The sequence below is a fragment of the Triplophysa dalaica genome, chromosome 6, assembly GCF_015846415.1.
Source record: "Triplophysa dalaica isolate WHDGS20190420 chromosome 6, ASM1584641v1, whole genome shotgun sequence".
Classification (NCBI taxonomy): Eukaryota; Metazoa; Chordata; class Actinopteri; order Cypriniformes; family Nemacheilidae; genus Triplophysa; species Triplophysa dalaica.
In genome coordinates this window covers 12,237,664-12,247,695 of record NC_079547.1, presented here as the reverse complement: position 1 = coordinate 12,247,695, position 10,032 = coordinate 12,237,664, and positions in this window count along the sequence as shown.

Below are 10,032 nucleotides of genomic sequence, written 5' to 3'. Positions count from 1 at the left end.
TATGACCATTTTATGAAGAAATCCAAGTAAGCCCAAAGGGTTCACATACTTTTTCTTTCAACTGTACATAGAAAAGGTTGCTAGGTTCTTTTTTACGGAATCATGGCTTTTCCTACCACTGCTATGCGGATGACACACAACTCTGCTTTTTTAATTTCAGCCTGACGATCCAACGGTTTCTGAGCATATCTCAGCATGTCTGAGTGATATTTCATTCTGCATGAAGGACCATCAGCTGCAGCTGAACCTTGCAAAGACTGGACTCCGTAACCTCGGCTGACCCAAAGATTCATCACAACCTCTCTTCAACTAGGTTTATCAACCATTACACTTTCCAGGACCGCCAGAACCTGGAAGAGGTAAATGTTGATCAGCGTAACTTCCCGGATCATGTTGCCAACCTCACCCAGTCCTGTAGAGTTGTCCTTGTTCTATCTTGTCCTGTCGAGACTGTACTGTTGCTATGCGCTACTGGCTGGACTCCCAGCTTGCACAACCAATCCTCCATATGTCACTCATCATTTCACCGTTACATTGACTCCCTCTTGGCATACAGAAGCACCACTGCTTCTGCACCCCCTTACCTTCACTCGCGAATACAGATTTATATACCCTCTAGATTCCTGTGCTCTGCTAAAAAACAACATCTTGTGATGCCATCCCAAAAAACGGGAAAAATCACTCTCACGTACCTTCTCTGGATCTGTTCCACGATTATGGAATGATCTACCTGTTGCTACAAGATCATCTTTAAGAATCGGCTAAAAACACATCTCTTCTACCAACACCATCAGTTTTTTATGTTGAGAAGTTTAATAGCCTGAGGAAAATAAGATGTCCTTCAGCTGGTTTGTGCATGACCGGATAATCCAGTATGGTCTGCCGAAGGCAGCAAGGAGAGCTGCGTGTGATTCGGGTGGCTGTGAGTCAGAGGGGAGGAAGAAGTTTCCTATTCTGACAACTTGACGTCTGCCTGACTGGAAGTCCAAAATCTAGTCACAAAGGTCTCTGTTTAATCCCAGAGCCTCGAGCTTCAAACCAAGTTTGGTCGGCACTATGGTATTGAATGCTGAGCTGTAGCCAACCAACTAAAACCAGCATGTTTAGAGTCTCTCTAAACCTGCCTAACACCAAGCTTAGAGGACATTATTTCAACAGATGGCTATCCTTCTGTAGTTATTAGATGTCAAAAATGTTATATCTCGTGCATTCTTAAAGGTTTCCTCAGATAAGCACTTTCAGCAAGTTGGTATGATTTATTAGGGTCTTCATGAAATGTCTGGAACATATTTAGCTTAAAAACCCACAATGGCTGTGTAAACAAAAGCCATCTTGCCTCGTCAAAATCAGCTCTGCTCACAGCAACCCATTTTATTGAATGTATCTTTAAATGATAATGAGTTACAGCGAACCCAACCCCCATTCCGTCCGGCTTGTCAACACACGCGTAGTACTGGCATGGCAATGGTTTAGCTAAAGTATTAAATTATTTTTCAACCTAAGCACAAATGCTTAGAGATGTTCAAAACAAAACTAACCTGCAGTGTTTGCCCCTGTTCATTGGCAAAAAAAACAGCTTGCCGCAGCTCAACATATTAACGCACATATTGTATTAACATTCATGCAGTTAAACTCCAAGTGTCCATCCGCACTTATATACAGTAAGTAATTAACACTAGCTTTGAATGTTCTATTTAGCCAGTGACCTTCGCTATCATATGCTAACATTATCCTCCTATTATATACGGTACATCTAAGTCAATTAAGACTGTTGATAAATATAACTTACATCGGCAGTTTTGTCTCGTTCAGTCGGTCTCGATCACTTTTGAGGAACTTTAAGCTAATCGTGCTTGTGCTGTCCCAGGTTGAAAAAATACTCCGGCTTGAAGTGATTCACTTAAACAAGCAGGTTTTTACTTATGGTTTCTGATGGATTTCCACTAAAGATAAAATAAATCCACCGCTGTCTCTTCCTAGGATTGGACTCTGTGCAGCACCTACATTGCATGTTGTCCATGAACTTTAGCCATGGCATCATGTACAGCGCTGTCGCTTGTAATAACAACAATGGCGGAGCACGGTTGGTGGAACTGTGTAGATAAAGGGGCGGTAACATTATAAGAAAATCCGCTTTGAACATCACGACCTGAGCATAATCTGAATTGCTCGATTTCTCACATGCTTGCAGGGAAAGGCACACTAAACAACACTTACTGGGTTCTCATTTTTCATGTTTTCTGGATGCTAGATGCTAGATGCACCGGGAACCCAATTATAACACTTAAATACAGAAAAAGTGGGGTTTTCATATGATGTCACCTTTAAAGCACTTCTCAGAGATGTTGACTTTAAAATTTCTGAATCCACATGTGAGCTTTAGTAAATGTGCCCCATTTTTTTGTTTAAAATAAAATATCCAGTCCGTCCTATCCTTACATACTTATTTTGCGGTAACAAACAAGCTCCTTTCAATCTACCAGAAATAATAGTCTCTATTAAATTAGTTTGGGAAGTTCTGGTTCTGAGTATTTTGCCAATGCACCTTTTATATCCAGATGAAACAAAGAAAATGGTCAGTGAGAAACTTGGTTTTATTTGTTTTCTCGTGACTGAAGAGAACATCAAATGGGATCTCAATCTATCTGCAAACACGATTCCCTGAGAAATTCACACCTCTTAGAGGAGTGCAGGTTATGGCCCAAAGTTAAAAAGCTCTAATAGACTCTTTATTAGGTTTGAAGGAACTAAAACTCCCGGGCTAACCCGATCACTGCTGGACTCCTCTATTACTCCCATTTCGAGCATAGCGCTTAATTCTGACTGAAACACTTTTTTCTTGTCTAAAGGTAAACAATATGGCAAGAAGGCGAGAACACAACTGCGAACTCCGCTTGCAACCTGGCAACGTCAGTGATCCGGAAGGGGAAGAAGTAGTCTCCACCTGTGGTAAGAGCGAGAGATAGATCCTCTTCTCTACTCACCGCCGTCGCCAATATCACTGGGTCCACCTCACTCCACTTTTTCAGGATGTTGAGGTGGTATATTTGATGTGCCCCGCTCCTATCTGACCGCAACCACCTCATAATTGAGAGCTCTCACTCGCTGTGTGACCACGAAGGGCCCTTGCCACTTGGCAAGTATTTTATAGCTTGATGTTTTGAACACTTTCTCTCCAGGTGTAATTTCACGTAATCTGGTACCCCTGTTATATTACCGGCTTCTTTGTCTGTCCTGGCCCTTTAACAAATTCTCCATAGAAAGCTGCCCCAACGTGTGGAGTTTTGTTCTCAGGTACATGACATACTTAATTTGTTTTTTGCTGGAGGACGGTCAGTCCACCCAAGTTTCCCCTAGGACGTCCAAGATCCTGAGGCCCATTCTTGTGCCATTCATCCACGACCATCACCTCATGTTGCAAGGACAATTCCTGGAAGCTGAAAACATCCCAGTGCTTGCATGGCCAGCATACTCACGGACATGTCACCCATTGAGCATGTTTGGGATGCTCTGGATCAGCATATATGACAGAGTGTTCCAGTTCCTGCCAATATCCAGCAACTTCTCACAGCCATTGAAGAGGAGTGGACCTACATTCAACAGGCCACAATCAACAACCTGATCAACTGTATGCAAAAGAGATGTGTTGCACTGCGTGAGGCTAATGGTGCTCACACCAGGTTTTTGGACCCCCCAATACAGTAAAACTGCGCATTTTAGAGTGGCCTTTTATTGTGGCCAGCCTATGGCACATCTGTGCAATAATCATTTTGTCTAACTAGCATCTTGATATGCACACCTGTGAGCTGGATGTATTATTTTGGCAAAGGAGAAGTGCTCACTAACACCGATTTAGACAGATTTATAATATTTGGATTCATTTCTTTAGAGCAAGAAAAGGTGTTTGACAGAGTTGCACAAACCGAAGACCGAATGTATAGGATAATGCAATGTAGGTCGCTTTGGATTAAAGCGTCTGCCAAATGCCTAATTGTAAATGTAAAGAGTTTACTGGATGATTTAAAAAAGCTGTCTTCTGCTAAAATTAATTGTGATAAGAGTGAAGCGCTTTTAATAAGGGACTGGAAAACACTTTATTTTTCGCATGGAACGCACGGTCCTGCTGGAACCGCCTGGAATCACGAAAGAGGTTCTCACGGATCAGGGCACAGCGTTCATGTCACGGACCCTATATGGGTTATTGGGCATTAAAGTGGTTTGTACCAGCGTCTACCACCCACAAACAGATGGGCTGGTTGAGCGCTTTAATCACACATTGAAGGCAATGATCCCTAAGTTCGTACACGAGGACGCCAAAAATTGGGATCGATGGCTGGAACCCTGTTATTTGCGGTAGAGGAGGTCCCCAAAGCCTCCACAGGGTTTTCTCACTTCAAGCAACTCTATGGACGTCAACCCCGTGGGGTGTTGGACGTCCTAAGGGAAGCTTGGGAGGACGGACCATCGGATAGCAAAAATCTAATTCAGTATGTCCTGGACCTGAGAGCAAAACTCGACACACTGGGGCGGCTCTCGAAGGAGAATTTGCTACAGGTTGCGCAAATTTGCACCGGGAGATAAAGTTCTTGTATTGCTCCTCACCTCAAGTTCCAGGTTACTCGCAAAGTGGCAAGGGCCCTTTGAGGTCACACGGCGAATAAGCGATCTCAATTATGAGGTAGTACGATCAGATAGGTGCGGAGGGCATCAAGTTTATCACCTCAACCTCCTCAAGAAGTGGAGTGAGGCGAACCCGGTGATGCTGGCGACAATAGTGAGTAGAGTGGAGGATCTCGGGCAGGAAGTGAGCAGCAAAACCCAATCTCTCCAAACCCAAAAAGATTTTGCGGATTTGTTCTCCCCCCTACCTGGTCGCACTAACCTCACCGAGCAATATATTGAGACCAAGCCAGATGCGGTAGTTCGCAGCCGGCCGTATAGGTTACCTGAGCACAAAAAAAGGTGGTTCAGGAAGAATTAAAAGCGATGCTAGAGATGGGGGTAATAGAAGAGTCCAGTAGTGATTGGGCAAGCCATACCAGCAGGCGTTTATCCAGGTGAAGGCTGCTCTCTGTGGCGTGCCGTTGTTGCACTCCCTTGATTTTTCTCCTCCCTTTTGTTGTAGATGGACGCGTTGGATCGGGGCGTGGGGGCAGTTTTGTCCCAGGAGACGGAGGGTGGAGGAGGGTGCAACAAGAACGGCCGGTGCTGTACATCAGTCGTAAGCTCTCTAGTAGAGAGACGAGGTACAGAACCATTGAGAAGGAATGCCTGGCGATCAGGTGGGCCATCCTCACCCTCCGCTATTCAACAAAACTAGAAATCCAGACAGAGAATGCTTAGAATTACAGTGTGACACAAAATAAGACTTAGCCATGAGTGACTGAGAGCCTCCGCCTCGGGAGATTCTGTTGTGGTGTATTTAGCCCAAACACACCATAATGGGGTCCACATCAAGGGAAGCACTTCTGACAGGGGAATCAGTTGAGGAACAGGAAGGTCAGAGTGAGTGGGTTTGGGAATACCAGCAGTGCATCCCTCACACTGGATACCAGACTGAAGTGACAAAGGACTGACCTTGATGATCTAGGTGCAACAGACAGGATGGGATGAGGCTCTGGACGATCAGCTGTGATGTGACTTGGCTCTGGACAATCAGCTTTGACTTGACTTGGCTCTGGACATTCAGCTGTGACGTGCCTTGGCTCTGGACGATCAGCTGTGGCGTCCCGTTGCTCTTGACTGGAGGCCATATTGAGAACCGGCTCTGGACTGGTGGCCATCTTAATGATCCGCTGGCCACCAAAAGCGAGGAAACTGCAGGCTTACTGCCCCCCTCAAAAATCTGTCCAGGGGCAGCCTCCTCCATATCTCCCACGGTGAAGGGGGACCCACATGACACAGTGCACCATCAATAAATTCAGCAATGGACCCTCGAGGACCATAGCAGGAGATAATGTGCTAATAATATTCATTAAGAATATCACAAAATAGTTCGATTAAGAAACAGTCCCGGTATTTAGAGAATTGTGCAATGTCCAGGAAAGTCTTTATATGGTCCACAAGGGAAGTGTTACCTTGAACGAGTCGGGCCAAACATAGTGCTGGATCCATGGAATGCCGTCAAAGTGATGAGGGAATTGCCCTTTAGTGGATCTGAAAGGTCACTCCAGCTGGTGACTTTGACACATACATTAACTGTCATGATCCCGTTCTTGTCTTTGTATGTTCTGACTTGGGAGGTGTTTGTTTTGTTTTGTCGAGCACGTGCTATCCTTTACTAGCGGTTAGCACGCACTCGGTGTCTTTGTCAATTACCACGCCCTCGTGTTTCCTCCGTCAGGGCTTTCCCCACACCGGTGACTTGTTTATTATTATCACTTGGACCTGCATTCTATTACCTCCCCTTAGTATTTCCCTTAAATACCCTCTGTTTTCCCTTGTTCCTTGTCTGACCGTTGCGTGTTTTTGCCAGTTCAGACTGCCGACGCTCTAGCGTGTTCTAGACGTCATTAGCCTTAGTCTTAGTCATAGCTTTTGCCTTCACCTTAGCCTTAACCTCAGCCTTAGCCTTGCTACCTTCCTAGCATTAGTGTAGTAGAGTAGGCGGGGCGAGACCGTGGTTCGAGTCCGGTGAGTAATTGTGAATTAGCGCCAGCTGTGCGCACACCGGCCTCGAATCACGTAGGAGATGGGAGCATATAAAAGAACGAGCGACCGGACCGTCGAGGAGAGAGGACCGGGCCCGAACTTATGTTATGTTTGTATTTATATTATGTTTTGTTCGCCGGCGGTCGTCCGTGAGGGGCCGCCGGCTGTGTAATATAACTCGAACCACGGTCTCGCCCCGCCTACTCTAATACAATTAGATTTCGGGATCGCTACTCCTACTTCTCTGTGTGTTTTCCTGCTACCCTGCCTTGCAATATCTCCCATTACATCTACACAGATCCCGTTGGCGTTCCGGACTGCGATTCCCCTCCTCACTAGACTCCACCACTGCTCCTGGATTCCACCATTAACCGGGCTCTGCGGATTCTCTCGCCCTGCGAGTTCCGGGTCGAGTTTCCTCCCCGGACCCAGATCTCCACGGATTCTCCCGCCTGGCGGACTCAGCGTCGAGCTACCTTCTCGGACGTTAATCTCTTTAGATTCTTCCCCGTGGCCCGCAGGGGGTCGTCTGTGGTGTGCTTTTTGCCAGACTGTGGTGGACTTACTTGCCTGAATAAAAGCCTTGTTTTGCCCCGCATTTGAGTCTTTCCTTGTCTGCCATGACATTAACTTAATACTGAAACTTTAACGATGCTAATTCAATGCACCATTGATTGAATGTTAAAGCACCCTGCCCCCAGCTGAACTGGAAGTTTTAATTATTTTGCCCCCACATAAGAAGTGTGTGAAGTGCAGGGCTGTCTCCACTGAGGCAGTAACTTGAAATGCATGAAAAACACAAGCTCGCTCTACTTCTCCGTTGGCAACTTTGTCTATGTTTAATACTTTTGTTTTTTATTCAAGTCAAGTAGGAGTAAAAGTACCACAATTTAATTGTACTTAAGGAAGTAAAAAATCTTCAAGTACTGTATCACAAGTATTTGTAGTTAGTTACTTTCCACCACTGGTCAATCCTGTCACATATCACAACTATGTAGGTCTTTCACTCACATCATGTTTATTTTAGGCTTCAAACATTTAAATACACGTGCGTGCAAGCAGAAAATGCATGAAGAGTTTGTTACATACAGTAATGTCTATGGAAATGGCAATAACAATACATCACATGCTGTAAATCTGATAGATTAGTTAATAGTAGATAATTTACATCTGAAAGAGTTAAGTATTGCACTTTTCTCATTCTGTTTTTCTATTACTAATATTCAGAGGTGGGTAGAGTAGACAAAAATTGTACTCAAGTAAAAGTACTGTTACTTCAGAATAATATGACTCAAGTAAAAGTAAAAAGTAGTCATCCAAATAATTACTTGAGTAAGAGTAAAAAAGTGCTTGGTTAAAAAACTACTCAAGTACTGAGTAACTGTTGAGTAAAGTCTGATTTATTTTTTAACAAGCATTCAATCAGACAGACAAAAATACAAAATAAAAATGTTAAAGCTAATTATAGTTCATCAAATCAATAAAATAAATTAAAATTAATTAATTAGTTAATCACAAAATAGCTTAATTTAAAATAATCCAGGTAAATTCAAGTACTTAAACTCACACACACACAGATATAGGTAAACACTTTGTGACTTTTCGATCGCGCCCACGCCAATCTCTCTCTCTCTCTCTCTCTCTCTCTCTCTCTCTCTCTCTCACACAACATACTAAAGCATTGCAATGCAAACGCAGCCTGCTTCAAAGCTAAAGCGGGACTACAGATTAAGTGTCCCTAAAGAACCCACGTATCTAACAGTAGTTCTGCATTATATTAATTAATTTGCACGCGAGTTTTATTTATTTTTATACCGTGTAAGTTATTCTCTGTGTAAGTTAAATGTATGCACCGAACCGTGACGTCCATACCATTTCGGTTCAATACAAATACATGTACCGTTCCACACATAATATATATAGGAAATGTTTAAGACATATGTAACTTTAAAGACAAACATTCGTCTATCCACAGCAAAAAAAAAAACCATTTTAGAACACTTAGCGCTACATGTTTCCTCAAGTTAGATGTTGAGTTGTTGAATGCTGAAATGTCCGTTTGTTTTGGGAGACACAGAAGACACCGCATAATGTAGCTGCTGTTTCGCACTTTTACTAAGGTAAACGTGCTTTCAATATGAGGCCAGGGGTGTTCCTCCTCGGCTGTGTCTGCATTGCCGATGGTTGATTGTGACATTTTTGTTTTGCTACGACTGTAAACTTACCCGTCCCGCCGAACTCCGCTGAGATTGAATATGGTCACGTGACGAGACTGCGCAACTACGTTTGATTGGTGAAACAGAGGCACATGGTAGAGCCTTTGGCAGAAGTCTCACTCTCTGTCAAAATAAAACAATGACGCGTAGAATATCAAAGAGGTCAAAAGAAAAGTAACGAGCTTATTGTAGCCTAATGTAGCGGAGTAAGAGTACAGTTTCTCCTTCACAAATCTACTCAAGTAAAAGTAAAAAGTATAGTGATTTAAAACTACTCCTAGAAGTATAATTTTTTCAAAAACTTACTCAAGTAAATGTAACGGAGTAAATGTAACTCGTTATACTAATATTATATAATGTAATTAGTTTCTATTTTCTCTCATCGCTCCTATTATTCACTCTTGACCATGTGTTTTCAAATCCCATCTGTCACCACATCTCATAAATCTAATGTCTAATATCGTAGGCAAAGCAACCCTAAAAATCTACGCACTCTGTCCATGTCTAGTACAGCATCATTTACTTTTCCCATTGGCTTATAGAATTGCCAATCTGCTATAAAAAGCAGATTTCATTGTAGCTACTGCTTATCATTATGATAATCAATCATCCAGCCCTTAGTGAAACCTGGATGAAACCAGAGGACAGTGCCACACTAGCTTCCCTATCCAAAAATTATGTTTTCTCCCACACCCCTCGCACATCAGGAAGAAGTGGAGGATCTGGCCGACGAATCTCAAATGAACGGAAATTCAAATTACTACCTTCTTTGTGCGACAACAAATCATTTGAATCACATGCCGTTATGACCTCGCACCCTGTTAATATACACATTGTGGTTATCTATCATATCCCCCCCAGTAAGCAACAGACAGTCAGGCCGGTTACGTTTAGATTCTTACCTGCCGGAGCCTTACCCTTCGGCCTGCCCTTCGGAGTACCGGATACTGCCCAAATCAATCAGCCAGTACCTTGCGGATGCTAACATAGACAACACGGATTCGGCCTATCACTAACCTGCCGTCCCCTTTTAAATATTTCTTGAATTGTCTAACCACTTGTTTTAATATGTTAGCAGATTTACAATTAGCCCACAACTTTATTACATTAATTACACACACACTTTTGTTTTCTACTTATACCACATTTGTTACAAAATATGTAA